A 10,380-nucleotide genomic window follows, 5' to 3' on the forward strand; every position below is an offset into this window, starting at 1 on the left:
ACACTTTTTCTCAAGCATTTTCCAATTCCTTTCAGAAACAGCTACAACAGTCTGCAACTGCTCCACTCTCAGACAGCTTAAATGGCAATGAGTGAGTACTCACGTGTTTGCAACAGTGTAATTTTTTTCTGGAGTTGCTGCTCATAGTGATTCATGGCATGTCATAATATGAAGAAAATTCACAACATGCCCAGCATCAATTCCTGTCTCCTTGCGCGTTCCAGATTTGCTTGATTTCATACTTCACTGAAAAGTATATTACAATAACACCATAATCCACAATCCACAGATCATGATTCACAGAGTCTCTCACAGTCAATCGCAGTCTTAACCTCTGAAGAGGGGTCACTGAACTCTGTTTTGTTTCTGCTCATGCTGCTAGGCCTGCTGCGTTTCTTGAGTGATTTCTGTTCTTGTTTCAAATTTCATTCTCAGTTCCTTATATATCGCCTGTGTTCCCTCTGAGATGTGAATGAATGCCACAGCATGACTTCCACTTCTGATGCCTGAAATTGTAACTTTTCTTCGGAATGACGTGTGCAGTAAAGTTGGCCAACTTTGGGTTCTTTACTGACATAATGTCAAAAGGGAACAAGCTAAACTGTGAAATGCAGGGAAAGGACAGAGACTTAGCTTATATGCAATTTCAATTGCATTCAAATTGAAACTGGCTCTGTAGTCCTCCTCATTGAAAAACAAAAGATTGCAGCACTCCCCTAAGTCTGGGGAAAATAGTAGAAAGCAATCAACGATGAAGAAAAGTGGTTCTGCCCAGAAATCTTCTCTGCATACCAAAGGACAGTAGCAGAGGAATTCAACAGGCAATTTCAGAAATTAAATATGATGGAACAAATTACCACGTTTATTTCAAATCCATTCCTTCGGTAGATATTGATGCGTTTGCTACCAAATTCTATCAGGTGTTTGATTTACAAAGCAGTTGAGTGATATGGAGGTAATTACTTTGTAAAATGATATTAGGCTGAAAGTCAGATCAAACGATAGCTATTTTTGAGGCCTCAAAAACAGAAAAATACCCAATCCTATCACGCTGCATTTTTAAAGTAAATGTGTATTTTGACTCTCATCTCTCTCCGTGAGACAGTGTTCTCCAAAATGAAGAGAATCAAGTCCACGTATCACGCCCACCTCACAGATATTGATTAGATAGACTGCATATGGCAAACAGACTTAAACTATAACCCAACTTCAAGACACTGGGCTGATAATGTGCACTCACAGGTGTCACACTGGGACTCGGTGTGTAGAGCACAAAATGAATAAATATATCATTTTGTTTTAGATTTATATAGCATTAAAGATAAACTGTTTATTTCTCATTTTGTTAGGGTTAGATCCTGTGTTGCATTTCAATTCAAAAAGTGATTTTGTGCTTAAAAAGGTTAAAGACTGCTGCAATAATACATCAGTCAAACAAGACGACAAAGCAAAGTTGCAATCCTCCCAGAGGGCTGCTCTCTTCTTAGAGAGAAATGACTGGTGGTGGTTTACCGTACCTCAGGTGGGGTGAAGGCTGAGAAGGTGGGACTTTCATGTGGGAATTGTATATGCTGTTGGCGTATACAAACCAGCTATCCAGCCAACTAAGCTATCCAACTTCCTAACAAGACGAATAACATCACAGTTGAAAGTCCAAACTAGAAAAGATAAATATTGCTACAAGACAATGCAAAAAATACCACTCATTAATATATTCTTACACGCCTAATTTGGAATAGATCGGCAAACCAGCATACTCACTGGTGACCGCTAGCATCCTATATCATGTTGCTGAGTGGACTTAGTATAGCATTTAACTCATGCAGCAAGATATTTCCTCCGAATTTCTGCTACCGATTTGCCATAATCCTTGGTGGGAGATTGACAGGAACACTGTTTATGTGCCTATTGAGACTTTCCACCAGTTGTCCACCAAAGTTACATTGGTCCCAAGGAAATTCCTGGCCCTGCTTTCAAATGAATCAAAGCGCTTCAAATCGCAACACGTCATTAGTCTGTAAAATGCTTTGGGACATCCTGAGGCCATGAATAGCATTATATGTAAACGTAAGGTTTGTATTTGGACTAGATGAGAAAAAGAGGTTGGTTAAACTCAGAGAAACCAATCTCTATAACTGTAAGGTGACATCTTTTGATTTCCAAACCCAGTTCTACTGTGAATGCCGATAGCGATTATCATTTTCGTGTAACTTTGTACTCAAAAGCTGCTTTATGTAGCAGATTAGGGCCCACCAAGAATCTGGTTAAAATTGCTCAGATTTCTTTCATGCAGGACTCATGCAGCTCGGAGATGGAGGGCACTTTCATCACATTAGTCTAGGCTGCATTTTACTCTTGGCTCCAAAAACAAAATGGTTGTGTCTTAAGTACTGCACCAAATGGTAAACTGACATGAGAGGAAGGTAATATTAAACTCAATGGAAGACAAGGCAATGGATTGCAGTTAATTTCACTACAACCTTTGAACTGGATCAATTATCACTCCAAGCCAATTCGACTCTGTTGTACTAGTTTTGCAATTGTCGAAGAAGCATTTGGGGGTTTTATTTATATTTGTGATAAAGCAGAAAACATGTTTGTTGGCGAACAAACAATGTTCCGTGAGAAAATGATCCAGTAAGCTCCTCCCAGGCAAGTGTCTAACTGTCTGTGAATGTTTTGGATATGTTTGATTGTGTCTTGTTTTTGCATTCATGTTGGCTGTTAATTGGTTAAAGCTTGGAAACAACATGAAACCCAGTTCTGTGTGAGGAGTTGTTGGATACAACAACTGTGAAGCCAGCTTCCAGAAGTCATTTTCTTGTATTTTTTATTGGCGCTGTCACAGCAATTACAAAATTAATAAGCTAGATGATTTGATTATTTATTTCTTAGACAAAATTTATTCCAAATAAACAAATATTGCCTTTTATTTCAAATTCAACTTTTGAACCAGGATCAAGGACCAAAAAGCAGTATTGAAAGAGCAAATTACTTGGAAGCACAGCACATTGGTTGTATTCATGAGAGAAATTACTGAAGGGAGTACTCAATGAGAGGTGCACTTCATGCCCAAGATATAGTCCGTGTTTAGTTTTCTTTTTAAATAGATTTTTTGGGAATTAGAATAAGCAAGAAAATTATTGGTTTAATTCCAGGGAGTATTTTTACTTGAAGAGAAAGAACACTGGGTTTTGGATGAATAAGTAAGCAACCAAATACTTGAAGTGTGGCACCCATCCAAAATAAACTTGTTTTCAAGTTCACACGATTTCCAGACTTTTTGTTTCTTTCATTTCAATTTCTACATCTTAGCCATGTCTGCACAGGTTTATGAAGAATTTTTTTTCAAATTGTCTCAAGTTTTCATTGAACTTAGTAACAGAACTAGGACAGACTTAATTTAAGGGATTGATAAATAAAAAGCGAGTATAGGGAACACTAACCTCTATTGCTATTTGCTTCATTATAAGCAGAAACATAAAAAAATCGGTATTGACAAATCAGTTGCAGACTGAAAAATGTTCAGCAGCTCACTAGTTTGTACCCTTTACACGTCCAGACATTGCCTTATTGACAGTTATTGTAATTCTTGGTTGATCCCCAAACGGTTTCCCTTGTTCCTGGATCGAAGGGCTACTTCCATGCAGGCTAACACTTTCTACCAATGAAAATTTCCCCTGATGTGAAAACCATCAAAGACATCAAAAACAATAAACTTCTTCTAGTACCAGTAAACTTGCAGGACATAGTAACTCCACGCACCTATGATATTTGGACAAATTATCAGATTGCAAAACTGTAAGCAGTGAAATGCAAAGTGAAAAAGGCATGGAAGGAAATGCACTCAAGGAAAATCAGTTTGATTTTGTGGTATAGTGACATGAGGAAACAACTGCGCACACTGAGTCCTCCAGAAGTCTTCTTTTCTTACGTAGCCTCAATCTCTAAGTACAGCCTCAATCGGGCATCTACCTGGAAATGTAAAAAATTGCCCAGCTATGTCCTATCGACATAAAGCAGTACAAATCCCACTGAGCATTGCTGTGGGTCAAAAACATGGGCAAAAATCCTTTCAACAAACCCACTGATTTAGGAATGGAGTGGGAAAGGTCATCAGTCAGTTCCAGCAAGAACTTCCAGTGTGTTAAATGCATGTGAAAGCACCGAAGCACATTGATTTCCCGTTTTACCACACTTGCCTAACACTTTCCAACATTCAGCAGAGGGAGCTTGAAGACTTTTTCTTTCTTTGCATCATTTACTTTCCTAATCGTAGTTTGAAACAGCTTTGAAGATGGTGCTTGTAATGTTCATGTCTATGAGGACTAGTAATCCAGAGGGCCAGGATCACACACTGAGAGGGAAGAGTTCAAATCCTACCACAGCAGCTAATGGAATTTGAATTCAATTATAATAATCTGGAATATGAAGTTAGTCTCAGCAGCAATGAAAATAGCATTGAAGCATTCTTGTGGTGCTGTGGTAATGTTCCTCCCTCTGAGCCAGGAGACTTCAGTTCAAATTCCACCTGTTCCAGAGGTGTGAGATAACATCTCTGACCACGTTGATTAGAAAGACTCTTAGGTCATTGTCAATGGTTGTAAAAGCCCATTGGATTCATGAATGTCTGGCCTACATATGGCTGCACACCCACAGTGCTGTAACTGTCTCTTAACAGCTCCTGAGGGGAATGGGGGCTGGGTAAAACGTGCTGGGCTTGCCAGTGATACCCGCTTTACATCCCATAATCAAATAAATGGAAAAGTGAGACACAAGCATGAGATTTGTAAAATAAAGGAAAAGAGAAACACGAACTAGAAGAAAGTGATGATAAAATTCCAAACACTAAAGCTAAGTGAAAGGATAACAGTACATTTCTGAGCTCAATCTACATTTTGCAGTGGGCGCCTGGCAATGTTGTAAAATGCTAGAAAAACCCAGCAGCGAACAAGAAGGTGGAGTTGCCACCTCCACAATTTAAGTGCCTTTTACAAGGTCCAGGATGATCAACATTGGACGCACAGCCCTTAAAGAATCCTTTAGCCTTCACTTACCTCTCCTGGTAAATTTGCTTCCCTCATCGAAAGCTCGATATATTGTTCACTTTTCCACAATAGTTCCTTACCTCCTCTCAGCTTCACCCCATCTCCAAATACCAACTTTACCCCTCAACTTGGCACTGATCGCCATGAACTGTTTCCAATGATCCCTGGCTGTGGATTTTAGCCACTGGTTTTCCCACCTGGAATCTAACCAATTTGACTGACTGCAGTGCATTAAATGAAGAAAACTATTATAATAAAGTCCTCTCATTAAATTCAGCAAGATTTTATGCAACCTGAACTTTTCCCAGGTGCTTTAGCCATTTGTAGTCAACCTTACACTGCTTCCCGCAGAACATTGGAGTTTATGCCTCTATTTACAAAGTCCAGGTGACCTTATACTTACTTACAGCAGTATCAAATTGATGGACACTTTCGACAATGTGTGTTTGTGTACCCCTGCTGTAGGATTTGGTTTACATTGCCTGTCCTCATTCTCCTTTACACAGTGCATCAAGAAATGCTTACCACAAATGGCATTAACAAAATTGAATTGAATTAGCTTTATTGTCACATGTACTCACGTGAGTACAATGAAAAGTTCACGAGTAGCCTTTTACAGTGTCATCTTAGGTACACAGTTGGCTAGATACAGGTTTGTGAGTACAAAAAGAAAGAAAAATAAAGAAATGGCATTACAGACCTTCAAAAGTACAATATCATCATAATAATTTAAATAACTGACTGCATTCCATTTGAAATTAAGAGTTTTTGATAGAAGGTCTCTTACAAAGAAAATGTTTACACCAGGGAAGATGCAGCATTTAAAATAATCAGAACCTCAAATGGAACAACCATGGGTTTGGATGAAGGTCTTGACCTGTTAATTATTGAAAGGACATTTCTTCCCTATTGAGTAATGGTAGTGATTTCTTGTGTAGAAATTTTAGAATCATCAGACTTACTGGCAAATGTTTTAATTCAGGATATCTGAATCTCCCATCGGATGAGACGAAAGTAGAAGGAAGACATACCGACATCTATTCCTCATGAAAAGGACAGACATGTTGTTTTTAAGTCTGGGAAAAAAGACATGGGGAAAATCTTTTAGGGGTCTAAACAATGTGGGCTTTGGTGAAATTTATAGCAGAATCACATCAGAGGTCCAGTGAGGCTGATCTCAGCGTCGGAGGTGTCTCGCTTCATTTTTAATGCATCTGCCAGGCAGCAAGGTAAGTTCCTCATTCGGCAGCAGCTAGCTGCTAAATAAGGGGGATTATAGTTTGTTAAACACCTTATTAAGGGCACGACTCATTTATATTCAGCCTCCTGTCTGACCAAACACAGAAACAAACTAGATGTTAAGAATTATTGAAATGAAAGTCAGAATAGGACTTGGCCCTTCAGCTCACTGCTGGATGCAAAGAGCCTCCATGTTGCTTAGCGCTACATAGCAGCATTTCAGGGTAACCATCCACAGGCACCAGCCACATGCAAGTCTCATCCACATAGACTGGGCTTGACGTTTGTCAACCCCTCATGATCCTCATGGCTTCCTGCCCAGAATGCATAGGATGGCTAGGCCAAACTGACTAAAGCTGCTACAAGGACCCTCTGTGAGGATGGACGGGCACTGAGTTCATCGACAATATCAAGCTGTATCTCAGGGCTGCTCATTTGCTGTCTCAGAACTCACTAACTTAGTGCCTACCTGCATTTGTGCAGTATCCATGCCTTGCCATGTTATGCCATGCCTTTTGCATGTTTAGCCAGACCCTAAAGGCTATCAGTGCTGTAATATTGACGTACTGTTCTGTGCAGATGCACAGACAGGCTGTTTGTGATGTTTGTTAGTCAGGATCTATCCAGGGGTTGAGGGCAGGGGGAAGACATTAACATCGAGTTCAATTCTGAGGAAGGATCACCGGACCCGAAATGTTAACTCTGATTTTTTTGTTCCTTACAGATGCTGCCAGACCTACTGAGCTTTTCCAGCAACTTCTTTTTTTGTTAACATCAAGCTGTATGGGACACCAAAATGTCAATCTAGCAACTACAGCTTGTGCCAGCTGCCTGCTGCACAGCAAACTCACTACACATTCATTGAACAAAATGACCATGTCAGAAAGTGAGTGGGAGTGGGCTAGGCCTCAGTCCAGTCAAGGGGGAGGTGATGCTATCGGTCAGGGGCTCCCAGAACCATAAGTCATGGGCAGAGTATGTACACAGTTGAAGTATTCAGCCATGGTCAGTTGCCCACTTGGGCCAGGCATGGTCAGATAATGTGCCCATTCGAGGAGTGGCCACTGGTCAGTCCTGTACGGCCAACTCTAACATTGAGGGGAATCACATCTCGCCATCCGGGAGCCACAAACACAGGAGTTAGGGATCTGGTCAGACATGCCTAGGGGGTTCTCATCAATGTCAGTCAGAGGTCTAGGTGAATGCAGTCCAGGAGGCGGTCTCTGCATTGATTGCTAAGGAGAGACATGTACCATCAACAGAGGCATCAGTGTCAAAAGGGGAGGAGGAGTCAAAGCTGGGGGTGGAAGCAGAGGCAAGCGTAGAGTTGAGGACAAAGATATTGAGAGTGTTGGGATAATGTATATGGTGGGGTTATATGAAATAGCATCAGAGAGCATGGTAAACTACAGGAGGGGACAGTTATTATCAGTGCTACCACCATGCTGTCCACAGGGAGATGTAGAGGAGCAGAATGAACACTATTATGGTGTAATGCAGAGGATTAGGGGCAGAGAGAGGAGTTGGAGGCAAAGTTTAAAGTGCTGGATTTCCACATGGGAGGGGCAAGGTGGAAATGGGCTGTAGGAGTAAAAGGGGACATTGCAGATTCTGTGGGTGTACCAGGTGATCAGGCAGAGCCTGGTGCTGGTTGTGAGCTGTGTTCCCTGTCATCACTTGTCATTTGCTGCATGTGGAATTTGAATAACAATGGCTGGGGGAATGCCCAGGATGGGTAGTGTCAGACATAACAAGGTGTAGAGCTGGATGAACACAGCAGGCCAAGCAGCATCAGAGGAGCAGGAAGGCTGACGTTTCAGGCCTAGACCCTTCTTCAGAGTCAGAGTCAGAGTCAGTTTGACAGACAAAAGTCTGCTGGATGCTAGGACATTGAAGGGGCAAATACATGAAGCATGGGTTTGCAAACTACAGCTACATTTCATTTGCAATCAGTGCATCACCTATTTGCAATACGTGTAGAGTTAACATGTTTAGATGTCAAATGCTGGTGATAGGAGATTAGCACTGTGCCATTGGTGCTAGCAAGTCTAACTTGGACATCTCAGTGATGCAAAAATTAACAGCAATAACTTACAAAGAAGCAACGCTAGCCAAAAGCATCTCATTACCTGTGCAACTTCCAAGGTTGCTGTGGGAACATCACTGTATCATTTGTTATGTAAGTATTATTTAATGAAATTTGAACAATTGAAGTAGGTCTGGGATGTGTCGGGGATTGGGCTCCTTTTTAGATGCAATATGTTGGTTACTGAGCTGGTGCCGTACCTTCACCAAGCTGGTGCATAAGTTCTGACCCAGGCTGTGGTGGAGCACATGATTCAGCTGCTGAAGATGCTGTGTTCCACACAATTGGAGCAGGCAGTGAGGCAACATGTCTGGTGCTGAAGAACTGGGAGAATGAGAGCAGTCTTCTGAGGGAGGGGGTGCAGAATGGGGTTCTCTCTGTTACAGGAAGGATACTATTAAACTGGAGAGGGTTCAGAAGAGATTTACCAGAATATTGCTGGGAATGGAGGGCTTGGGCCATAAAGAGAGGCTAGATAGGCTGGGACATTTTTCACTGAAACATAGGAGGTTGAGGGGTGACCTTATTGAGGTTTATAAAATACTGAGGGGTATTGATAAAGTGAAAGGCAGGTGTCTTTTCCCTAGTGTGGGTAATTTTAAGACAGGGGACATATTTTTAAGGTGAGAGGAAAAAGATTTCAAAAAAGACATGGGTGAATTTTTTTTTTACACAGAGAGTGGTTTGTGTGTGGAATAAACTTGCAGGGGAAGTGGTGGATGCAGGTATAGTTACAACATTTAAAAGAGAATTAGATAAGTACATGAAAAAGAAATGTTTGGAGGTATATGGGCCAAGCGTAGGCTGGTGGGAAATGTTTAGTTTGGGATTATGGTTGGCATGGACTGGTTGGACCAAAGGGTCTGCTTTCATACTTTATGGTTCTATGACTCTCTGACTTTGATGGCTAGTTGGTAAAATGACAGGTGATGCAAAGATACCAGAGGATGAAAATGGAACTAGGGACAAAAGTAAGATGAGTTTACAAAAAATGTAATTATCATTAACAATGTCATGACTGACAGTTGCACTCCAAAAAAAAGGGATCAGCGCTTATGATCTGAAAGTGGCTCAAAACAATTTTGAGTCTGGAAAGGTGTAATGCGTCTAGTTAAAAGATGAGATGCTGTTCTTAAAATGGCCCAACTGGGAATGACATTACCTCTACAGTCCTTGAGGGCATGCTTAAGGACTGATGCTGAGGAGACACATTGTGAGCATCAAATATAATTAATTAACTTGAGAGAAGTACAAGTAAATTGCTGTTTACCTGGGAGTATTTGGGCCATGGACAGTAGGAGGGAGAAGGTAATGGGTGTTGCATTTCCTGTGCTTGCACAGGAAGTCATCAGGACCAGGAGAATTATGGGAGATTGAGGAGTAGGCCAGATTGTTGCCATTGGAATGTTACCCTCCACAACACGATAAAAGGAGGGGATAGTGGTGGCACTAATGTGGAGGTGGTGGAAATAGTTGAGCGTAATCTCTTAAATAACGAGGATCGTGGGATGGAAGCTAAGGACAAGGGGAATCCTAATATCCTTCTGGGATGGAAGAGAAAAGGTGGGAGCAGGAATCTGGGAAATGAGCAGAAGTACAGAGAAGAAACCCTGTGATATTTTGCCATTTTCTTTTTGAGATTCCCTTCACCCCTTTCAGTTGTTGTATATTTACCAAGATTTCACTAACCTTTCAAAAGGCTGCTTAACATGTTCCAATCAAACACCGACACTGATGGTTTGGACTTTCATTTCTGATATTTTCACCAGTTTTAACTCATATCTGTTCCCCCAAATCCTTACGTTCTTCTCGATGAAAATTTATTTTGAACAATATGTCCTAGGAAGCAAAAAGCAGAATATTTTGTTTATTGTAAAATCAGCAACAGAGATGGTGCGTTGCCCCTGGCGAATAAGTAGGAAGTGCAAACGTCAGGAAGGATTCATAGTTTGGGAGGATGAGATGAGTGAGAGTCGTTGAGTGGACATGATGCACGTAATAATGAGA

The 10,380-nt window shown here is 41.1% G+C and overlaps 1 long non-coding RNA gene across 1 annotated transcript; it reads right to left on the minus strand.

Moving 5' to 3' along the window:
- Nucleotides 1-5,593: 5,593 nt before the first annotated feature.
- On the minus strand, nucleotides 5,594-10,173 carry LOC125487865. Its single transcript, XR_007266131.1, has 2 exons — nucleotides 10,063-10,173; nucleotides 5,594-6,124 (listed from the first exon to the last, which is right to left on the minus strand). It is a non-coding gene; the product is annotated as an uncharacterized LOC125487865 (long non-coding RNA).
- Nucleotides 10,174-10,380: the final 207 nt, after the last annotated feature.

Source organism: Rhincodon typus, chromosome 1, assembly GCF_021869965.1.
Source record: "Rhincodon typus isolate 14 chromosome 1, sRhiTyp1.1, whole genome shotgun sequence".
NCBI classification, from domain to species: Eukaryota; Metazoa; Chordata; class Chondrichthyes; order Orectolobiformes; family Rhincodontidae; genus Rhincodon; species Rhincodon typus.